This window comes from Ambystoma mexicanum, chromosome 3q (genome assembly GCF_040938575.1).
Source record: "Ambystoma mexicanum isolate Mex_15411 chromosome 3q, UKY_AmexF1_1, whole genome shotgun sequence".
In the NCBI taxonomy this organism is placed as follows: Eukaryota; Metazoa; Chordata; class Amphibia; order Caudata; family Ambystomatidae; genus Ambystoma; species Ambystoma mexicanum.
The window spans coordinates 1,295,740,880-1,295,762,108 of record NC_090926.1 but is presented as its reverse complement, the minus strand read 5'-3'; the positions used below and the strand labels follow the sequence as shown (position 1 = coordinate 1,295,762,108).

Genomic DNA, 21,229 nt, shown 5'->3' with positions numbered 1-21,229 from the left:
ATTGTTCTCCTCTTTTGTCTTGCTTCACTGGCTCGTGACCATTGATCGCTCTCCGTTTGTTTCCTTAGGGATTGTTCACCTCTTTTGGTCTGCTTCACTGGCGTAAGATTCTTGATCTCGCCCTGTTTATATGAGTGTGATTTGCTGACTGGTGCATGTTGTGCTGCCTTGTGGTTATTGACCTCACCATGTAGTTTGGTTGCTGATTACTGCTTTCTCAGGACATGCTAACAGTTGGTTGTGCCAATCACATTAACATGTACTCTACTCTTTCACTTCAGGCCTAAGAAATGCCAGCAGTGGGCATAGAGCGACCCCGGGTGCCACAGACCAACGACCCAGAGGGTGCGCGGTACTTGAACTGTCGATTGAAATATCTGGCAAAGCTGGGGCTGCAGAAACACATGGAGACACTCTGCCAGCGGCTGCTGAGCACTCCACGAATACCACGCAACCCATACCCAGGCTTTGTGCAGCATCTCCGCCAGCAAGGCCAAAGGTGAGTTGCTCCACATGCGGCCTGACTCCCGCTACCCATGTTGAGAACCCTATTCACATCTGTCTCCTCCCCTGTCATTCACCTTTCCCTCATAACCCCCCAATTACTCACATGTTCTCCCTCATCTCCCGTCGCTGCTTGACATCTCCCTCGGACATTGTACATCTCCTTGGGATGTCTCATACATTTCCTGACTCAATGATATCCCCCCCATGCTGGTTCACATATGTCCGGAGGTTGAGATTTTAATGTGTCGCTGTTGACATGTCCATGGGCTGCTCGCTATATCCCCCAGATTTCAGAAATCTTGTGCAGCATGGTTGACATCTTCTCCAGAAGGTTCATAGAACCTCCATCTGGTTGGCATCTCCTTCATGCCGATGACATTTCCAATAGATATCTTATATTATTATTATGATTAGGATATTTATTGAGCACAGACCTAGCTTCAGGAAGCAACAGAGTACTTTCCAATCACATCTAAATGCCACAGGGTGGTTGGCAGTGCTCCAGATGGCTGATATCTTCTCCCGTTGTTGACATCTCTCCTACGATGGTTGACATCTGGCCAGACTAATGACCTTTCCCTCAGAAGTTTGAAAACACCTCCAGGCTGAACGATAGCCCGTTGGGGCCGGGCTGGCTCAACACTCCCACAAGCTGATTGAAAGCTTCCCTGAATGGTGACCATCTTCCTTGATCTGGTTATCATCTCCTTCAGCTGGTTGCCATCTCCCGTGGAGTGGAGGATATATCCCCTAACCCCCGGATGGTTGAGAGTGCATCAGAAGGGAAGACATCCCCCTTGGTATGTTTGAGATCTCCCTAAGGGTTGTAGATATTTCCCCAAGCCTGGATGTGTGACATCTTCCTAAGCTGCTTGACATCTCTCTTGGTTGTATCTATGCCAGATCCCAGCTCGGAGTACTGCAGCAGCCTCTACTTAAGAGTAAACATGTCTGTCCTCCGCCACCTGCAACATCAGAGCAGAGTGGCCAGACTATCCCTGGGCCTTAAGAGCAGAGACTCAGTAGCCTCAGGTCTGAAGCATTAAAGTGGCTGCCCATTGATGCCAGGATCAAAATCTAAAACTAAATGAAAGGCTGCCAAAAGCCAGAAGGCATGCAGTGTAGGGTGTCCCTCCGAGTCCCTAGCACTCAAGTTGGGATTTCATTGTCAAAGGCCCCTTGAAGGGGTAGTTTCAGAACAGCCTCAACGTCTAATGATTCAAGCTCAGATAGACCTCCCACAGTTCCTATCCTTGCCCCTTTAAGCATCCCTTCCTCACGTACTCTGAGCCACTCCCGCCCAAAACCCGAATAACCTTGGGCTACACTCTCATATTTAGCTTCCCCCTCATTTACCACCCCCAGGATCACCCGTTAACTCTATGGTTCTCCTTAGGTAAGTGACTGTACAGTAATGTTCCCCATGTGAGTTCTGATGTAATGTTTATCTCAATGGTAGTGTGAGTATATCCTGCAATCCCCCCTTTCCATTGTAAGTCCTCCAGTTCCAATGTTTCCATGCACTTACTCACCCGGTGCCCTTCTCCCTCCCCCGCCCTCACGCTCTGAAGCAACTTTATAAAAATAAAATAACAGTTTAAGAAGGAAGTCTTTCCTGCATGGTTGGAATCCAGCTGGACTGATGGACCCTTCGCTTCCTTCCACCCTGTCCCCTCATCCCCCATAATGACGGCATCTTTTCTATTTGCCTCTGATTGGTCACCCTTTCTCTTTCTGGTTTGCTCAGGACCCTTTTGGAAGGTTATTCCTCTGTCCAGGGATTGGTCGGTAATCTCAACGCCTCATCCCATCAACGAATTACGTGGGCCATTGCAGGTGAGTGCAGCTAACAGTGTGTTCAGTGGTCAGAGGCATCTGCGCTCCCCTCTGAGTTCCCCCAATCGCCAACCGCTCCCTGCCCTCCAGAGCAGTTGGCCTGGGGTGCAGCAACTCCTGTAACCCTCCCATCAGGAAAATATCTAGGTGCTTAGCTGGCTTCTCTGGCAGGGTAGAGGTGTGCAAGCTATATTAATTGCACTTGTTTTGTTCCTGGAGAAATCTTTTGTGAATCTGCTTGTGATTGTTTCTTTTTAATCCATTGCCCTTACCATTCCTGCGTTCGCCCTAGAGAGAAAATTAAAAAAGAAATCTTCTGTTCTGCAAAAACCTTTCTTTGTATTGTCAATCTAGAAAAATGGATATCTCTCATGATTGACGGCAAACGTATTTTGGTGGCCGTGGGCCAACCGTCTCATGCACGATACGATAGAAATACAGGTTTACAAGTTTACCAATGAACGGCCATTTTGATGTAATAAGGATCGCCATTTTGTGTTCTAACAATTGCTCATTGCTTTCTGTTCAAATTGTTTCGCAGCACATTTTCTGCTTACACTGCTCGACTGTTAATATTGTTGTCTGAACGTGAAAGGACAAGGCCACGAGGCTAATAAGAGTTCGTTGAAACACAACGTAGGCAGCGCCGGGAAGGAATGCCCGGCTCCCTCCCGAATGTAGCCTTGAAGCAGAGCCGCAGGGCATTTAATCATTTCACAGCTGCTAGCCAGTCTCGTTATATGGTAGAATAAGTTAGAATAAAGCAGCTAAAGTCTTGAATTATGCTCTTCTTATGGCCCCCCTTTACCGAGCCCTGTAGAGCGTGTCGGCTCCCAGGACACGAATAGCACCTCATAGATAGCAAGGACTGAAATGTGACTCTTCCCCCGTATGTAGCTTGCTTCCAAGAACAGAAGCACTGCGTTCTGTTCAACAAGTAAAAGATGTCCCCGCACTTGCAAAATTGCATATTGTTACTAGAATACATATTTGAAGGTGTCATATTTGTCGAAAGTGTACATCATCACACCGAGTTCAAAGAAACCCAATAAAGGGGGGGTGTTAAACATGTCACAGCTGATTGTATGATATGCATTTTGTATATATGTAACTGATGTACGTAATTCACTCTCTTGCGTCCCTCGAGGTATAGAGATACACGTTGCGGGGCGTGAGACAGAGTTGGCCAACTGAGACTATTTGCTTTGCAATAAACCCTAGCTTTGGGAATACAACCTCGTGTCTGGCGTATCTATTGTGTGTGGTGACTTGCCTTGTTTCCATAGACGTGAGGGACCCCTAGGGGCCCCTTCAAGATGGTGCCCGAATAGGGACCCTCCCCCACTTGTTCCATCATGTACGTTGTAATTGAGTAAAGGCGGAGAACGGCGAGGACGGAACGATCGAGCCGGGATCAAGAGGTGTTTGGGGCACCCTGTAGAAGTGATGAGAGATTCCTTTGCAGATCTGCACACATCTGATCCCTGATCGACGTACCCGGCTAGAGAACAAGGAGGCGAGGGTCCCGAAACGAGGCGGAAGCCAAGAAACACAGACACAACGTCATTGGTTGCGTCAGTATACAGACGAATTGTGTCCTAGAGGACAAATTGATTTATCAGGTGAGTCATACCCCGATTCAAAGTAATCCTGATATTGGGTGAGTGTTGACTTTGCAAAATCAAACACCCTAAGTAAGGTTTATTAACCTGGGGGAAGGTTGGAACATGCCTGGGGTATTGTCCACCCTAGCAGGGTTTTTCCGCTGTGGTAGACAATCTTTGGAAGATGGCCAAATTGCACCACCTGGGGGAACGCCAGCATATGAGATGTATGTGAAGTATGGAGTGGGTGCAATAATATTCTGTGAGACTTGGCATAGGCAAACCAGAAAGCAACAAGACCATCAGTGGCCGATAAATGGTAGTTTTGAGATAGCGAGAATAGATAACCTGGAAAGGGTGTTGATAAGAAAGAAAGCGTGCCCTGCAGCATTTGATATCGTTATGGACTGGAGAAGGGAAGCAATGCGCCGACTTAGAAGTAGAGTTAAGCATGCCCGCAGGCATAAATCGAAAGGTGAAGTAGTGGAAGAAAAGGAGGAGGAGTGGACTGAGAGTCTAAGGAGGTCAGGTAGACGTGACCAGTTGAATATAGAAAAAATATACCCACAACGAGAATTGCACATAGCAGATGAATTGATAGAAAACATATTGGGCCTCATTACGACCCAGGCGGTAAGTTACCGCCTGGGCCGTGACTTTACCACCATGGCGTAAACTACGTTTACACCATGGTGGTTGGCGGACTTACCGCCCCATTCCGACCTTGGCGGGGCGGTAAGTCCCCAATCCCCATTTACCCTTCCCCATTCCCATTTTTGCCCCATAGGGCATAATGGGAGTGGGGAAGGCGTTAATTACGCCACCGTAAATTACGGTGGCGTAATTAACTCCATGGTCCCTTAGCGCCATGGATTTTAGCACCTGCTAAAAGCAGGTGTTAAATCCGCCATGGCGCTAAGGGACCTCGTACTCAGGCGGTAAGGGTCGGCGCTGTTTACGCCGTCGTAAAACCCTTACCGCCTGAGTCGTAATGAGGCCCATTGATCCATACAAAACAAGGCCCAAGATCAGAAGCGAGGCCAAACATGTCAGTAACTATTGCCCAAACCCCTCCCGAAGTACAAACACTCCCTCCCGTAGCTGAAGCCCTCCCACAGCCACAGACCGCACACGTAACACTTCCTATTAGCCAACCAGGCCCACAGCAGACACTCCCCGCTCCTGTTGTCCCATCCGCACCTCTCGCCTTAGATACAGACTCGGTATCGTCCGTCCCTCCCGGGGTTGAAGTTGAAACCACGGGGGCGAGAGGCGGGACTGAACAAAGTAGATGCACGAGGGTAACTCGCAGTGCGATCAGCAAAGAAAGAAAGGTGGAATTGCAGCAACAGGCAGAAATGTATATAGACGGGAATGATGGGACGGCAGCATTGGCTTTGATGTATGACTTCCGAAGAAGCAACGAAAGACAGGTAGTGTTGGAATGTATGGGTGAATATTTGGTGGAGAGATGGAAACAGTTAATTGGGAAATTACCACCGCAGCGATTGCTAGATTTGAATGCATTAGCACGCTGTAGAGAAAGAGATGAAGAAGTGAGGGAAAATGTATATGGACTTTCTGAACTTAAAAATGAATTGGATAATGAATATGCTGAAATGTTTACTGCACCTGGGTACAGGGGTAAGGATATCGGGAGAGATAGGAAGGAAGCGGTAGAGCCAAATATACAACGACGACATTCAATGTCGTCAGTACAGATGGTCAACAAATTGAAAGTATATATACGAGAAGCGTTCAGATGGATGTCGGATCCCAGTATTCCCACAATGGAGATACATGAGATATTTGATGAATATTCCATGCCCATGAAAAGAAAAGCACTGCAGTCGATGGCTGAACATTTACTAGACAAAGATATAAAAAACGACAAAGCCAGCCCACCGGAAATAATGGCAGTATATAAGAGAGCACTAGAACGAGGGACAGGAGAAACAGCCCTATCGCTTGATCTGGGAATATTGTTGTACATGAGAGAAGGGGGAGGGACAGTAAGTGCGGCATTTCCTATGAGAGAGGTCCCACCTACCTTTGTGCCAAAAACAGAGGTTCCCGCAGTGGGCGCTGCAGCGGCGCAGGTAACACCAGCCCATTATACCGCCCAATATGTGCATGTCCCCTTTTCCAGACAGGAGGTGAACAACATAAAGCAGACGATTCCGGATATAAGAAAGAATCCTGCAGGCTTTTACAAGGAAGTAGAGTCCTGCCTACAGTCATCCGTGCTTAGCATGGGTGACATAGACCTGATATTCCCAGTGATCCTGCCAACAGACATATGGAAGCAAATAAGAAAGGTGGATGACGTAACGACCTTTGGCGCCACATGGGCGGATTTGGTAATAGAAGACAGAAATGAAGCGGTTGGAGGAACACCGGGACCGAACCTGGTGGCATTACCAGCACGTATAGTACAGAAATGAAAAGAAATTGTCCCAGAGAAAAGAATTCAATGGGACAAATTGACTGCATGTGTACAAGGCAAGGATGAGTTAGCTACAGATTATTTTGATAGGTTTGAAGAAGTATTTACAGACTTCAGTGGGCAGGATGTGAGCTCGGAAGCGGGGAAGAGGCTATTTGTTGACAAATATGTGAGGGGGTTAAAACTTCCAATCCAGAACCTAATAATGACATCAGTGCATGGCAAGCAAAAACGCTGGGCGAAGTATTACACATGGCCCAATATTATGAGAACATTATGAGAACAGAGTGACTGCGGAGAAAGAGAAAGAGGAGAAGGATAGGGTAAATCTGAAGACACGGGTGCTACTGCAGCAAGTAGCAGGACATAATAGAGGGAGAGGGAATGCACAAGGAAGGAGTAATTCGAATATGCATGGGGGGCCATTGGGACCAAATCAGTGTGCATACTGTAAGGAGGAAGGACACTGTCGAGTGCATTGTCCACATCAGCAGATTAGAAATGGGTGTGGTCAGAGAAGTCAGCATAGAGGCACCAAGGAGCGAATGGACCAAATAGGAATAGTATGCAGCAGCACCACAATAATGGAGGTAATCAAAACCAAGCCCAAAACCAAAGTGCTCCTAACCAGAATCAGGGCCGGCAAAACCAACAATATGGAAACCAGAGCGGGGGAAATAGAGGGAAGAGTGGGAACGTTTTCGATACACAGCCAAATACGTATTACAGTAATAGTAGTGATTACACATCGGACGATGTGTTATTTCCCCAATAGGACAGACCAGGGCAGGGGTCGGAACCAGTGTCTATTCCCGTGGATCAGAGAGGACCCTACGTAGAAATGAGAGTCGGGAATGAGGAGCACCGCTTCCTTGTAGATACAGGAGCGCAAAAGTGTTCAATAGACCATCACTTGGTTTCGGATATACCACTGTCAGGGCAAAAGAATGTTTCCGTAGGGTTCGCAGGTACACCAGTCATAAACCCAGTGTCCCAACCAGTCCCAGTTACCACAGGACCATTCACTGAACATTGTCCTTTCCTTTTAACAGAAAATTGTGGGGAGAACCTGTTCGGATTAAATTTATTGAAAAAGTTAGGTGCAGTTATACATTATACGGCAGACGGGGTGTTCCTGATGATTTGGCCACAAGATGCCCCTGTGTCAGAATTCATGTCTGAAGCCTTACCAGGAGAGTTAAGTAAAGTGCCAACCTGTATATGGGCAATGCATGACAACGATGAAGGATGCTTGAAAATAGAGCCAGTAAAGATCATTCTGAAAGAGGGTGTTACACTACCGCGAATTCCCCAATACAGAATTTCGGCTGATGGTGAGAAAGGATTCAAAAGTATTGTTACAGATTTGGTGAAATTAGGGGTGATTGAAGAAATTACAGGCAGTACATGCAACAGCCCGATTCTTCCAGTTTATAAAAAAGGAGGCAATGAAGTAACATACTGTTTCATAATTGATTTGCGCGCGCTGAACAAAGTAGTAGATCCACAATTTCCTTTGGTCCCAGACGTCACTGCAATATTGACAATGATGCCTGTCTCAGCAGAATACTTTAGTGTAATTGATCTAAAAATGCTTTCTTTAGAATTGCGGTGGACAAGGACAGCAGATATTTGTTTGCGTTCCCATTAGGAGGACGATCATTTAAATTTACGCGGATTCCGCAAGGATACACGGAAAGTCTGAGTATTTACAGTAGAGCATTGAAAGAGCAGCTAGACATGCTAGAATTACCAGTGGGTTGCGTACTCTTGCAATACATAGATGATCTGTTGTTAGCTGCTGACACAGAGGGGATTTGTAAAGAAAGCACTGTATTACTACTGTCACACCTAGCGGCACATGGCCATAAAGCTAGTTTGAAGAAGTTTCAATATAATCAAAAGGAGGTAGCTTATTTGGGCTACCTACTTTCGAAAGAGGGGAGAAGGCTAACGCCAGAACACATAGACAGTATTTCTTGTATGCCTATTCCAAAGACACAGAAAGGAGTCAGAGCCATAATAGGCATGGCTTCATATTGCCGACAATGGATCAGTAATTTTGCGTTAATTGTGAAACCGATGGTGAACTTGACTAGAAAGGATGCGGTCATGCCTTTACAGTGGGATGAGGAATGTCAGAGAGCGTTTGATCAATTGAAAACTGCATTGTGTTCTGCTCCAGTTTTGGGCACACCAAATTATGAAAAGGTTTTTAGACTGTTTGTGTGTGAAAGTGAAGGATGTGCATTGGCGGTTTTGACAGAGGAACAAGGTGGAAGAAATAGGCCGTGCAGCTATTTCTCTTCCGTGCTGGACCCTGTAGCACGCGCAAAACCACGAAGTTTGCGATCTGTCGCGGCGGCTGCTGCGTCGGTGAAACAAACGGAAGGGATGGTATTGGGGCATACTTTAATTCTGATGGTGCCACATGCCATAGACGTTCTATTAAATAGGACACAGACGCAACACCTCATCTCTGATAGACTGACAAGATATGAGCTCATCTTGTTTGCACCCCACATCTAAATTATGAGGTGTAGCGCTTTGAATCCTCCAGAATTAATGCCACTGCCCACAGAAGAAATTGGTGACAACGAATCACCACCCCATAATGGTCACTGAGGAAGAAACCAAGTGGAGAGTTGATTTAAGTGATATTCCACAGAAAGAGCCAGATGGTGAGTTATTTTGTGACGGCTCTTGTTTCAAATTACCTGATGGCACGACAACTGCCGCCTACGCTATCACTACCCTAGAGAGCGTTGTAGAAAGCAAAAGAATCCCCTACAACTCGGCACAAGCCACAGAAATAATAGCATTGACCAGAGCCTGCGAGATTTCTGAAAATTTGAATGTGAATAAATGTACTGATAGTCAGTATGCTTTTGGGGTGGTTCATAACTTTGGTCGACTCTGGGCTGAGAGAGGTTTCTTGACATCACATGGTGCCAGAATTCAACATGGCCCTTTGATTGTACGATTGCTGTCTGCACTCACGTTTCCAAAGCCCATAGCAATAGTGAAATGCGAGGCACATAAAAAGGTAATATGCAAAGTAGGAGAGGGAAGCGCGTTTGCAGACAGAATTGCAAAACAAACTGCCACTGATTAAAAATACTAAGATGATGACAGTTCAGACTGAGGAAGTACCCTGTATGATAGAAGATGGAATTGCCACTGTCAAAGAAATGCAGGCCGAAGCCACGGCCGATGAGATACAAGGGTGGGCTGTGGGCTCTGCTGTGTTAGATTTGGAGGGTTGTTGGGTTGACAAGGAAACTAAAAACTGGATGTTGCCAAATTCCTATGTAACTGCAATGGTCACGATGGCTCACAGCCCTACCCACATCTGTGCCAAGAAAATAATCCAGCACCTATCCACGGTATGGAAGAATGTAAACATAAAGAAGAATGCAGAGAGGTTGGTGCAGAACTGTATCACGTGTTTGCAGCACAATGTAGGAAAGGGAACAGTGACTCCAATAGGCAGTTTTGGCCCGCCCTCTATGCCTTTTGAGGTAATCCATTTTGATTTCATAGAGATGGAGGGATGCCAAAACTTAAAATATGTCTTAGTGGTGATCTGTGCATTCAGCAAGTGGGTGGAGGCATATCCCTTAAAAGACTGCACAGCGATGAGTACGGCAAAAGTAATGCTTTAAGAATATTTTTCCCGTTTTGGCTTGCCCCGTGTCCTATGGTCAGACAACGGTCCACACTTTGTGGGCGCAGTGATATTACAGATATGTGCAGGTCTCCAGATTAATAAGAGATTTCATAGTTCAAGACATCCGAGTTCAGCCGGTCTTGTGGAGAGGCACAACGGGATCCTCAAGTCAAAAATAAGCAGGATATGTGCAGGAAGCAAGTTGAGTTGGGTGGATGCATTACCAATAGCACTATTATGCATGCGTACGTCTGTACAGGCTAGAACTGGCCTCTCCCCGTACAAAATCGTAATGGGGAGGCTGGCAAATGTTTGGTGCGCACCTCAGCCAAAATGACTTAGCGAGGTAGAACATCCTGTGCTTAGTACTTATTGTGGCCTTTTAATGCAGAAATTGTGTTTGATTCATCAGCGGGTGCAGGAGGCTCTACCAGTGAGATACACCGGTCCGAGGCACGCGCTGGAGCCAGGCGACTGGGTGCTGCTTAAGAATTTTGAAAGAAAATCATTGTTAGCGCCCAGGTGGCGCGGGCCCTATCAAGTACTCTTGGCAATGCAGACGGCGATACGGGTGGATGGACGGAAGGCGTGGGTCCATGCCACCCATGCCAAAAAGATCCCATCATCGCTGAAAGACTTGCCTGACCCAGACGACCGGAAAGAGACACCGGTCCCAGAAACTAAAGAAACTGTTGCCAGTAAACTGCCACCAAATCTGCCCGAGGGAGAAGTGAATATCGAAACTGCCAAAAAAGCCTGAAAAGATTGCCAAAAAGGAGGAAGGGCAAAGAGTGCCCCAACGTTGCCCAGCAGAATCTACATCACTGTTGGCTGACACAAAATCAGTATTGCAAATACCAGCAGACACTAAACGTGTACCCCTTTGGCGCCCACCAGCACTTGCCAGCACGCCAAAGACTGAATCTGCATCACTGGAGCGGCGCACACCAGCACCTGCCGTAGCGCCACAGGCTGACTTTGAGCCTGGATCTGGAAGTGAGGCGATATGATTTGCGGCCTCGAAAGACAGAGTGATCCACAGATCTTTGGTGTGTATGCTAACCTCTGGTTCCGCTCATGGACGGAGAAGGAATAAGAGGTGTAGAGGAGAGAAGCGTGAGAATTGTGCAAATCAGACAATTAAAGACTCGTGGCTCCTCGGCGCAATCATAAAAAGTACATGTGTCCGGAACCAGAGCGGACAAGCTGGGTGCACATGGTACTAAGGCAATAGATAACTGATCAGAAGTCCTCTGAGCAGTATGAGAAAGGACAAGTGATCTTGCCTTAAACAAATAAGCAAATCCATGCTATAAAGTGCTGGCAGACTGAACTGTGAAAAATTCCGTTGAACTTATTGACATCAGAGCAAGTGCAACGAAGAGAGATATCCACGGCGAACTGTAATAAGGAAGAAGAAGGACGATGAGAAGCATGTCGGGACCGGTTTCAGCCTCCTCCTGCACCGCTGCTGAGAATGAGTTCATTATAAAGACTGTAAACTTAAACTGTAAATTGTATGCTGGCACTGACAATAATCATGTGCTTCATGAGTGTGGTAGCACCAATAATGACAGTGTTGGTGTTATGGTATGTGGAATCTATACAACCATTGGGAATGTTTTTATCAATAGTTAATATATCCACTACAGAAAGCCCGGTTCAGGTGATTACTTATACCTTGTCCCCAATGGAAGAAAGGCACAGGGAAGGGTATGGGAACAATAAGCTGTTACTGATTATGAATATGATGCATGCAATTCTAAAGAAAACTAATTGCTGGGTATGTGCCCATTTACCGCAGCATGCAGGGAAAGGAATAGGCTGGTATGTACAACCATTGCCATTAAGTTCTGCATGCAGTGCATCTTTAAGTGCAATGTTCTATTGAAAGTGGAATAAGAGTGGTACGGGTCAATTAGACAGAACAAACATGAATGAGTTTGAGGAAATAATTATGAGGCCTGTGGGTTGTTCCATATTCCATAAAGCGCGAGTGATGATCCCAGAACCTACGGCTAAAAGTACGCGAAAAATAACACGACAAAATAGACAAGATAGATTGTCCCCACCAGTTAAAACATCTGTGATGACGTTTCGTGTAAGAACAGACGGGAACAAAGATGCAGTTCCACCTTCTTACACGGTGAATTATAACCCGAGAACTGCCCCTTTTTGTTTAAAAAAGAAAGGCTCCTATTCGGTAGGAACATTTACTGCATGCATGAATACAGTGGTATTAAAATGGGAAATAGAACCAGTATATGTGGGAGATCCAGTCTATTTTATATGTGGAGAGAAAGCATATCCTTGGTTGCCTAGAAACTGGGGAGGTACATGTTACCTAGGTCTACTGTTCCCGGGAGTGTTCCTCTTAGAAACACCAGACATGGCCAGACTATCTAGATCTAGAACCAAAAGGAGTAGCGAAGGTGTTTTGATAGCAACTGACGTAGCAAAATCATTCATTCCATTATTGTCCCAGATAGTGAACTCCTATAACATAAGGCAGCTGTCCAGAATACTAAAAGATACCATAAACACAACGACAGATATACTATTTAACATGACGTTGGAAGAAAAAGGAATCAGGTTAATGATGCTGCAAAATAGAATGGCTCTCGATCTGATCCTGGTTGATCGTGGGGGAATTTGCAAGATTGTGGGATCAGCGTGCTGTGTATTTGTAGGTGACTATTCCCCTACGATTTTTGAAGCAATAAAGAAAATGCATGTCCTAAGCTCCGAACTCCCTACTGGAGAAGGGGGCTGGGGAATAGAGTCCTGGTTTTGGGGAATACTGCGTTCTTGGGGATGGAAGTTGATCTCGATATTAGTAGTGGTGTTTGGAATATTCATAACGTGTTGTTGTTGCATACACTGCCTACCGTTAGTTTTCACTGAGGTAACTGAGGGATGTACGAAGGGATGTATGCATATGATAACAAAAAGAAAACAAACTTATGGCCGGGATGACAGAGACACAAATGAAATGAAAACAGTGAAAGAATTAATGGCTATAGATATTAATGAAGATGATGATGCTTATAGTAGCATGCAAAACTCAGACATAAGTCCTTTAGACTTATCGTCATCAGAGGAGGATACAATAAATGAATGAGACGTTTGGCATACAGCCAAAGGAGGGTTTGTCAGTCTAGAAAAATGGATACCTCTCATGATTGACGGTAAATGTATTTTGGTGGCCGTGGGCCAATCGTCTCATGCATGATACGATAGAAATACAGGTTTCCGAGTTTACCAATGAACGGCCATTTTGATGTAACAAGGATCGCCATTTTGTTTTCTAACAATTGCTCATTGCTTTCTGTTCAAATTGCTTTGCAGCACATGTTCTGCTTACACTGCTCGACTGTTAATATTGTTGTCTGAACGTGAAAGGACAAGGCCGCAGGGCCGCAAGGCTAATAAGAGTTCGTTGAAACACAACGTAGGCAGCGCCGGGAAGGAATGCCCGGCTCCCTCCCGAATGTAGCCTTGAAGCAGAGCCGCAGGGCATTTAATCATTTCACAGCTGCCAGCCAGTCTCGTTATATGGTAGAATATGTTAGAATAAAGGAGCTAAAGGCTTGAATTATGCTCTTCTTATGGCCCCCCTTTACCGAGCCTTGTAGAGCGTGTCGGCACCCAGGACACGAATAGCACATCATAGATAGCAAGGTCTGGAATGTGACTCTTCCCCTGTATGTAGCTTGCTTCCAAGAACAGAAGCACTGTGTTCTGTTCAACAAGTAAAAGATGTCTCCGCACTTGCAAAATTGCATATTGTTACTAGAATAGATATTTGAAGGTGTCATATTTGTCGAAAGTGTCCATCATCACACCGAGTTCAAAGAAACCCAATAAAGGGGGGTGTTAAACATGTCACAGCTGATTGTATGATATGCATTTTGTATATATGTAATTGATGTACGTAATTCGCTCTCTTGCGTCCCTCGAGGTCTAGAGATACACGTCGCGGGGCGTGAGACGGAGTTGGCCAACTGAGCAATAAACCCTAGCTTTGGGAATACAACCTCGTGTCTGGCATATCTATCGTGTGTGGTGACTTGCCTTGAACACAGAGGGATGAAAGCCACAGACAAAAGTAGGGGGGGGCGTCCATGAAAGGGCAATGTGCTGACTTTTCCCAAATTGACGTGGGCAAAGTAGTCCAAAGTGGCCCTGGGGAGGCAATAAATGTGCATTTTTACAGCAAGCAATTCTGTTGGAAACACATTAAAAATTCTAATACTTCTGACGCCTGGGGGCATCAACTGTAAGCAGAATGCCATGAATCACAGGTCAGCAGAAATGACGCCCGGGCATAAGCTGTAAACGGAATGCTCTGAATCACAAGTCCGCAGAAATGACGCCCGGGCATCAGCTGTAAGCAGAATGCCCTGAATCACAGATCAAGCAGAAATAACGCCCGGGCCTCACCTGTAAGCGGAATGCCCCGAATCACAGGTCAGCCGAAATGACGCCCGGGCATCAGCTGTAAGCAGAATGCCCTGAATAACAGGTCAGCAGAAATGATGCCCGGCATCAGCTGTAAGCGGAATGACATGAATCTCAGGTCAGCAGAAATGACGCCCGGGCATCAGCTGTAAACGGAATGCCCTGAATCACAAGTCCGCAGAAATGACGCCCGGGCATCAGCTGTAAGCGGAATGGCATGAATCTTAGATCAGCAGAAATGACGCCCGAGCATCAGCTGTAAGCGGAATGACATGAATCTCAGGTCAGCAGAAATGACTCCCGGGCATCAGCTGTAAGCAGAATGTCCTGAATCACAGGTCAGCAGAAATGACGCCCGAGCATTAGCTGTAAGCGGAATTACATGAATCTCAGGTCAGCAGAAATGACGCCCGGGCATCAGCTGTAAGCAGAATGCCATGAATCGCAGGTCAGATGAAATTACGCCCGGGCATCAGCTGTAAGCGGAATGGCATGAATCTCAGGTCAGCAGAAATGACGCCCGAGCATCAGCTGTAAGCGGAATGCCCCGAATCACAGGTCAGCCGAAATGACGCCCGAGCATCAGCTGTAAGCAGAATGCCATGAATCACAGGTCAGCAGAAATGACGACCGGCATCAGCTGTAAGCAGAATGCCATGAATCACAAATCAGCAGAAATGACGCCCGGCATCAGCTGCAAGCGGAATGACATGAATCACAGGTCAGCAGAAATGACGCCCGGCATCAGCTGTAAGCGGAATGACATGAATCTCAGGTCAGCAGAAATGACGCCCGGGCATCAGCTGTAAACGGAATGCCCTGAATCACAAGTCCGCAGAAACGACGCCCGGGCATCAGCTGTAAGCGGAATGCCCTGAATCACAGGTCAGCAGAAATGACGCCCGAGCATCAGCTGTAAGCGGAATTACATGAATCTCAGGTCAGCAGAAATGACGCCCGGGCATCAGCTGTACGCAGAATGCCATGAATCGCAGGTCAGATGAGATGACACCCGGGCATCAGCTGTAAGCGGAATGCCCTGAATCACAGGTCAGCAGAAATGACACCCAGGCATCAGCTGTAAGCGGAATGCCATGAATCACAGGTCAGCAGAAATTACTCTCGGGCATCAGCTGTAAATGGAATGACATGAATCTCAGGTCAGCAGAAATGACGCCCGGGCATCAGCTGTAAATGGAATGACATGAATCTCAGGTCAGCAAAAATGAAGCCCAGGCATCAGCTGTAAGCGGAATGCCATGAATCCCAGGTCAGCAGAAATGAAGCCCAGGCATCAGCTGTAAGCAGAATGCTTTGAATCACAGGTCAGCAGAAATGACGCCCGGGCATCAGCTGCAAGCGGAATGACATGAATCTCAGGTCAGCAGAAATGACGCCCGAGCATCAGCTGTAAGCGGAATGCCATGAATCACAGGTCAGCAGAAATGACGCCCGAGCATCAGCTGTAAGCGGAATGCCATGAATCACAGGTCAGCAGAAATGATGCTCGGGCATCAGCTGTAAATGGAATGACATGAATCTCAGGTCAGCAGAAATGACGCCCGGGCATCAGCTGTAAGCGGAATGCCATGAATCCCAGGTCAGCAGAAATGAAGCCCAGGCATCAGCTGTAAGCGGAATGCTTTGAATCACAGGTCAGCAGAAATGACGCCCGGGCATCAGGTGTAAGCGGAATGACATGAATCTCAGGTCAGCAAAAATGACGCCCGGGCATCAGCTGTAAGCGGAATGCCATGAATCCCAGGTCAGCAGAAATGACGCCCGGGCATCAGCTGTAAGCGGAATGCCATGAATCCCAGGTCAGCAGAAATGACGCCCGAGCATCAATTGTAAGCAGAATGCCATGAATCACAGCCCAGCAGAAATGACGCCCGGGTATCAGCTGTAAGCGGAATGCCCTGAATCACAGGTCAGCTGAAATGACGCCCGGGCATCAGCTGTAAGCAGAATGCCCTGAATCACAGGTCAGCAGAAATGAAGCCCGAGCATCAGCTGTAAGCGGAATTACATGAATCTCAGGTCAGCAGAAATGACGCCTGGGCATCAGCTGGAAGCAGAATGCCATCAATCGCAGGTCAGATGAAATGACACCCGGGCATCAGCTGTAAGCGGATTGGCATGAATCTCAGGTCAGCAGAAATTACGCCCGGGCATCAGCTGTAAGCGGAATGCCATGAATCCCAGGTCAGCAGAAATGACACCCGAGCATCAGCTGTAAGCGGAATGCCATGAATCCCAGGTCAGCAGAAATGACGCCCGGGCATCAGCTGTAAGCGGAATGACATGAATCACAGGCCTGCAGAAATGATGCCCGAGCATCAATTGTAAGCAGAATGCCATGAATCACAGGCCAGCAGAAATGACGCCTGGGTATCAGCTGTAAGCGGAATGCCCTGAATCACAGGTCAGCTGAAATGACGCATGGGCATCAGCTGTAAGCGGAATGACATGAATCTCAGGTCAGCAGAAATGACGCCCGAGCATCAGCTGTAAGCGGAATGCCCTGAATCACAGGTCAGCCGAAATGACGCCCGAGCATCAGCTGTAAGCGGAATGCCCTGAATCACAGGTCAGCAGAAATGACGCCCGAGCATCAGCTGTAAGCGGAATGCCATGAATCTCAGGTCAGCAGAAATTACGCCCGGGCATCAGCTGTAAGCGGAATGCCATGAATCACAGGTCAGCAGAAATGACGCCCGAGCATCAATTGTAAGCAGAATGCCATGAATCACAGGCCAGCAGAAATGACGCCCGAGCATTAGCTGTAAGCGGAATGCCATGAATCTCAGGTCAGCAGAAATTACGCCCGGGCATCAGCTGTAAGCGGAATGCCATGAATCACAGGTCAGCAGAAATGACGCCTGGGCATCAGCTGTAAGCGGAATGACATGAATCTCAGGTCAGCAGAAATGATGCCCGGGCATTAGCTGTAAGCGGAATGCCATGAATCCCAGGTCAGCAGAAATGACGCCCGGGCATCAGCTGTAAGCGGAATGCCATGAATCCCAGGTCAGCAGAAATGACGCCCGAGCATCAATTGTAAGCAGAATGCCATGAATCACAGGCCAGCAGAAATAACGCCCGGGTATCAGCTGTAAGCGGAATGCCCTGAATCACAGGTCAGCTGAAATGACGCATGGGCATCAGCTGTAAGCGGAATACCATGAATCCCAGGTCAGCAGAAATGACGCCCGGGCATCAGCTGCAAGCAGAATGCCATGAGTCACAGGTCAGCCGAAATGACGCCCGGGCATCAGCTGTAAGCGGAATGACATGAATCTCAGGTCAGCAGAAATGACGCCCGGGCATCAGCTGTAAGCAAAATAGAGCCTGTTTAACTAGTCCCCCTTGGTTGAATACTCCTTGCACAATCTGTGCGTTCTGAAACCCACCTTGACTGTTCTGGAAACCACCCGTGCCTCTATAGCCCATTCCTCTACCCCTTGGCACAAACTCGTTTCCTCCTTGGTTCATCGGGCGTTGGTTATTCGCCTGTGATGCACCCACTGCTTGCTGAATTCCAAACTCTTCTCCGCTTGTCAATACCGCCCCTTATATGGTATATTTTGACAGTTTTCTCTGAACTAACTTGGCTTTCTCAAGTTTTATAGCCTCATCTTTCTTCTTGTTTTTCTCCTGCAACAGCCGACAGTGATGCAATATTGTCAACTGTATTTCTGCACATGGCTTCGCTTCCATTCCTGCTTGCTTTTTCAGTTGCCTCTGTACTTGCTCGGGCAACCCCTGACAAAAAATGTGGTAAAAAACTGCCACAATTTTTTCCTATGGTTCTCTCGTTTCAAGGGTCCACCTCTCTTGAATGTCATGAATGTAAGCAGGATGATCAACGTCTTCTTTCATCTTATGTGTCATGTTTGCACCCATGTCTGATGTGTCAGGATACTGCACTCTGAGAGCCCTCCAGACAACTGCTCTGCAATTATTAAATGGTGCTCCATCGTGCGCTGTGTTCTGTGCTGTCACACTTGAAGCCTGTTCTCCTCCATATGACATCAGCTCTTTCCCCAAGAATGACTGCTAGGACACCCTTAATGTCCCCTATTGCCAAGGTATTTCCTCCTGTCATTTTTTCTAATTCATAAATCCATTTTCCTGCACCCACAGGAAACTCGGGAGTTTGCACCTTAAATTATCCTCCTCCATCTGCGGCCATGGAATATACTGTGGTCTTGCTCCCCCTTTTTCCAATAAGGGAAACTGCGTAAACCCTAATCCGAAGTCGGCTCCCATTGTTTCCCTTTCCATTGTGGGGACAATGGTCCATGACCGTCACCTCCCCGGTAGTGACCTTAACCTGCTCACATATGTCAGTGATACTCCCTTCACACTATATGATCATCCTCAGGGACGCTCTGGATATGCTATAAGATCTGGCGTTCTATCCGTAGGTTGTTCTAGACCGGACCATCTTGCTTCTTTGTCCGCCTGCAGGCTTCCCTCAGGGGCACATGCACCTTCTCCCTCTTCCCCACGGAAGGATTCTCTCTCTTCGTCTAACATGTCTAGTCCCCAACTCGTGTGACGCTCCTCCGCTTCACCGCTATTTAAGGTCAGTCTGCTTAAGGATAAGGCTCGATGTTCAAGACTAAACAGATTTTCCTCTTCGCTTCCTGATTGGAAAACCAGAGTTTGATCTCCCTTCCCTCGGCTTCCCGATTTGCTACCTTCCTTTAATTCTTGATAGGCTTTACCAATCGTATCTCTGATACTTTCTATATCAAAGTTCTCTTCTATGTCTACCCTAGGTGGCCCTGATGTTACTCCCTTTAATAGAAGGAGCTCTTCCATTCTATTCCATCGTATTGTTGGACTTGGCTACATTAACTCCTTTTGAATGAGGTCAACATCAAGCTCTCACTGTCTCCTTTTACGTTGTAATTCTTCATCTAATTGTCTTTGTTTTCTCGCTTCCCATCTGACTCTCTCCTCTTCTTGTCTTATCTGTTCCCTCCTCACTCCTGCTCTCCTTTCTTCCTCTTCTCTTCATCTCTGTATTCTTCTATCCCCTAATTTTTGTGCTGCCTCCTCTTCTCTTTTGCTTTCTTGTCTGTCCCGTTCTTCTATTGTTCTCTGCTTGTTGTCACACTTTCCTTGCTCCTCTGCCTGTTCCCCTTCTACTGTTGCTCCTCCTGTTTCATCTGTTCTCGCTGCTGTCTGCTCTTTCTGTTATACTCATCTTCCTTCAACCACTTCTCTCTTTCCTTGTCTTTTCTATCCTGTTCGTCCTTATCTTCCTTTTGCCTAACTTTCTCGATGCTTTTCCCATCTAGCTTTAGTAATATCTATCCTCCCATCCATTCTTCTGTACAAGCGTTACCTCATCAGCTTTATCTTTTTCTCCTTTCCATCTCTTAATCTCTTGTTCTATGTCTGTCGATACATTTGTTCGCTCACTTTTCTCTTCCTTGTTCTGCAAGATCTTAAAGATCTCCTCTTTTCTCCTACTCTCCTCTGGGCTATCGTCACTGCTATAAGTGGGCGATTCGCATATCGGATTACTATACCCCGTTGCCGCTTTCAGTTCCTTTAAAGGATACAATCCTATTTCTTCCGTGCTATCGTCTTTTACTTCCAGTGAGGTACGGGGAGCAGAAGACTCAACACCTTCCTCTTTACACTGGTTAAGCATCCGCTCCTCAGGTGGCAGATCCTCTCTCTCTTCCTGGTACATCTTCCAAAGCTCTAGAAAAGCTAACCTTTTCTCCAATTTCTTCCCTCTGTATGCAGCGTGCAAGTGTGTGGTCATGTGTTGCAATACCGCTTTTGACAATGATCCCCCTTGTGGCATTGACATGAACATCGTATATGGCGTACCTTTCACCCAGTCCGCACTATATTGTTTGAGCTTGGGCATGTGCTTTCGTAATATCTTACATAAGTGCATCAGGGGGGTGATATCTCCCAATGTGACAAGTCTCAATTGACTGTCAATACTTACCGAGCTTTATAAAATACCTTAAAAAACAACAAATATGAGCGCGCTCCAACAATCACTGCTCAAACCCTCTGTTTTTCAATGATCTCAGTCTACCTCTGGATTGGTGCCAACCACCACCCTACATAGACAATATAACTCCTTGACTTTTTCTCTTAATTCCTTCACAACTAAAAACCACGGTGATCCTTTGTTCCTCTCGCTCCTAATCAATACTCTGATCACAGAGTTTAGATTGTCTCCTTATGCGGACCTGTCCTGCACGTAGCCTAGTTTACTCCAACTGGATTGTGAGACAACCTCTTCTAGACCGCCTTGGGTCAGGATTCTGGGTGCTAAATCTCTCTCTATCTCTATACAATATTTCCTGTTACTCCTGTTACTTTTGTTACTTTAATTACTTAAATATTATCACAACCCTGTCCCCTTAGTTTGCCATTCCCCTTAGTCTACTCGCCATTCACTCGTTTAGCTCGAGGCCTTCGGTATCGATTTCCTCCTCCAAACGGACACTTTCGCCTTCTGTCCACAAAGCGCCTGTGGAAATCAGGTAGGGATTTCGTCAAAGAGGGACCCTGCCCACCGTCTCAATTTTCTTGCAAGATTTCTATTCGGCCGCTCTCCACAGGAAACCCGCAATCTTTTGGATAGATGGCAGAGGATGTCCGATTGTCCGAAACACTGGAGTCAACAGATCGATGGGTCTTTATCAACCATCCTCGGCTACC

General features: G+C 46.8%; 1 long non-coding RNA gene across 1 annotated transcript in view; it reads left to right on the top strand.

Annotated features, from left to right (window-relative positions):
• Nucleotides 1-2,252: 2,252 nt before the first annotated feature.
• Nucleotides 2,253-21,229, top strand: part of LOC138581998 (uncharacterized) — a 41,836-nt gene continuing 22,859 nt past the window's right edge. The window contains exon 1 of the long non-coding RNA XR_011304926.1: nt 2,253-2,343. This is a non-coding gene — a long non-coding RNA (uncharacterized lncRNA). The remainder of the gene's footprint in view (nt 2,344-21,229) is intronic.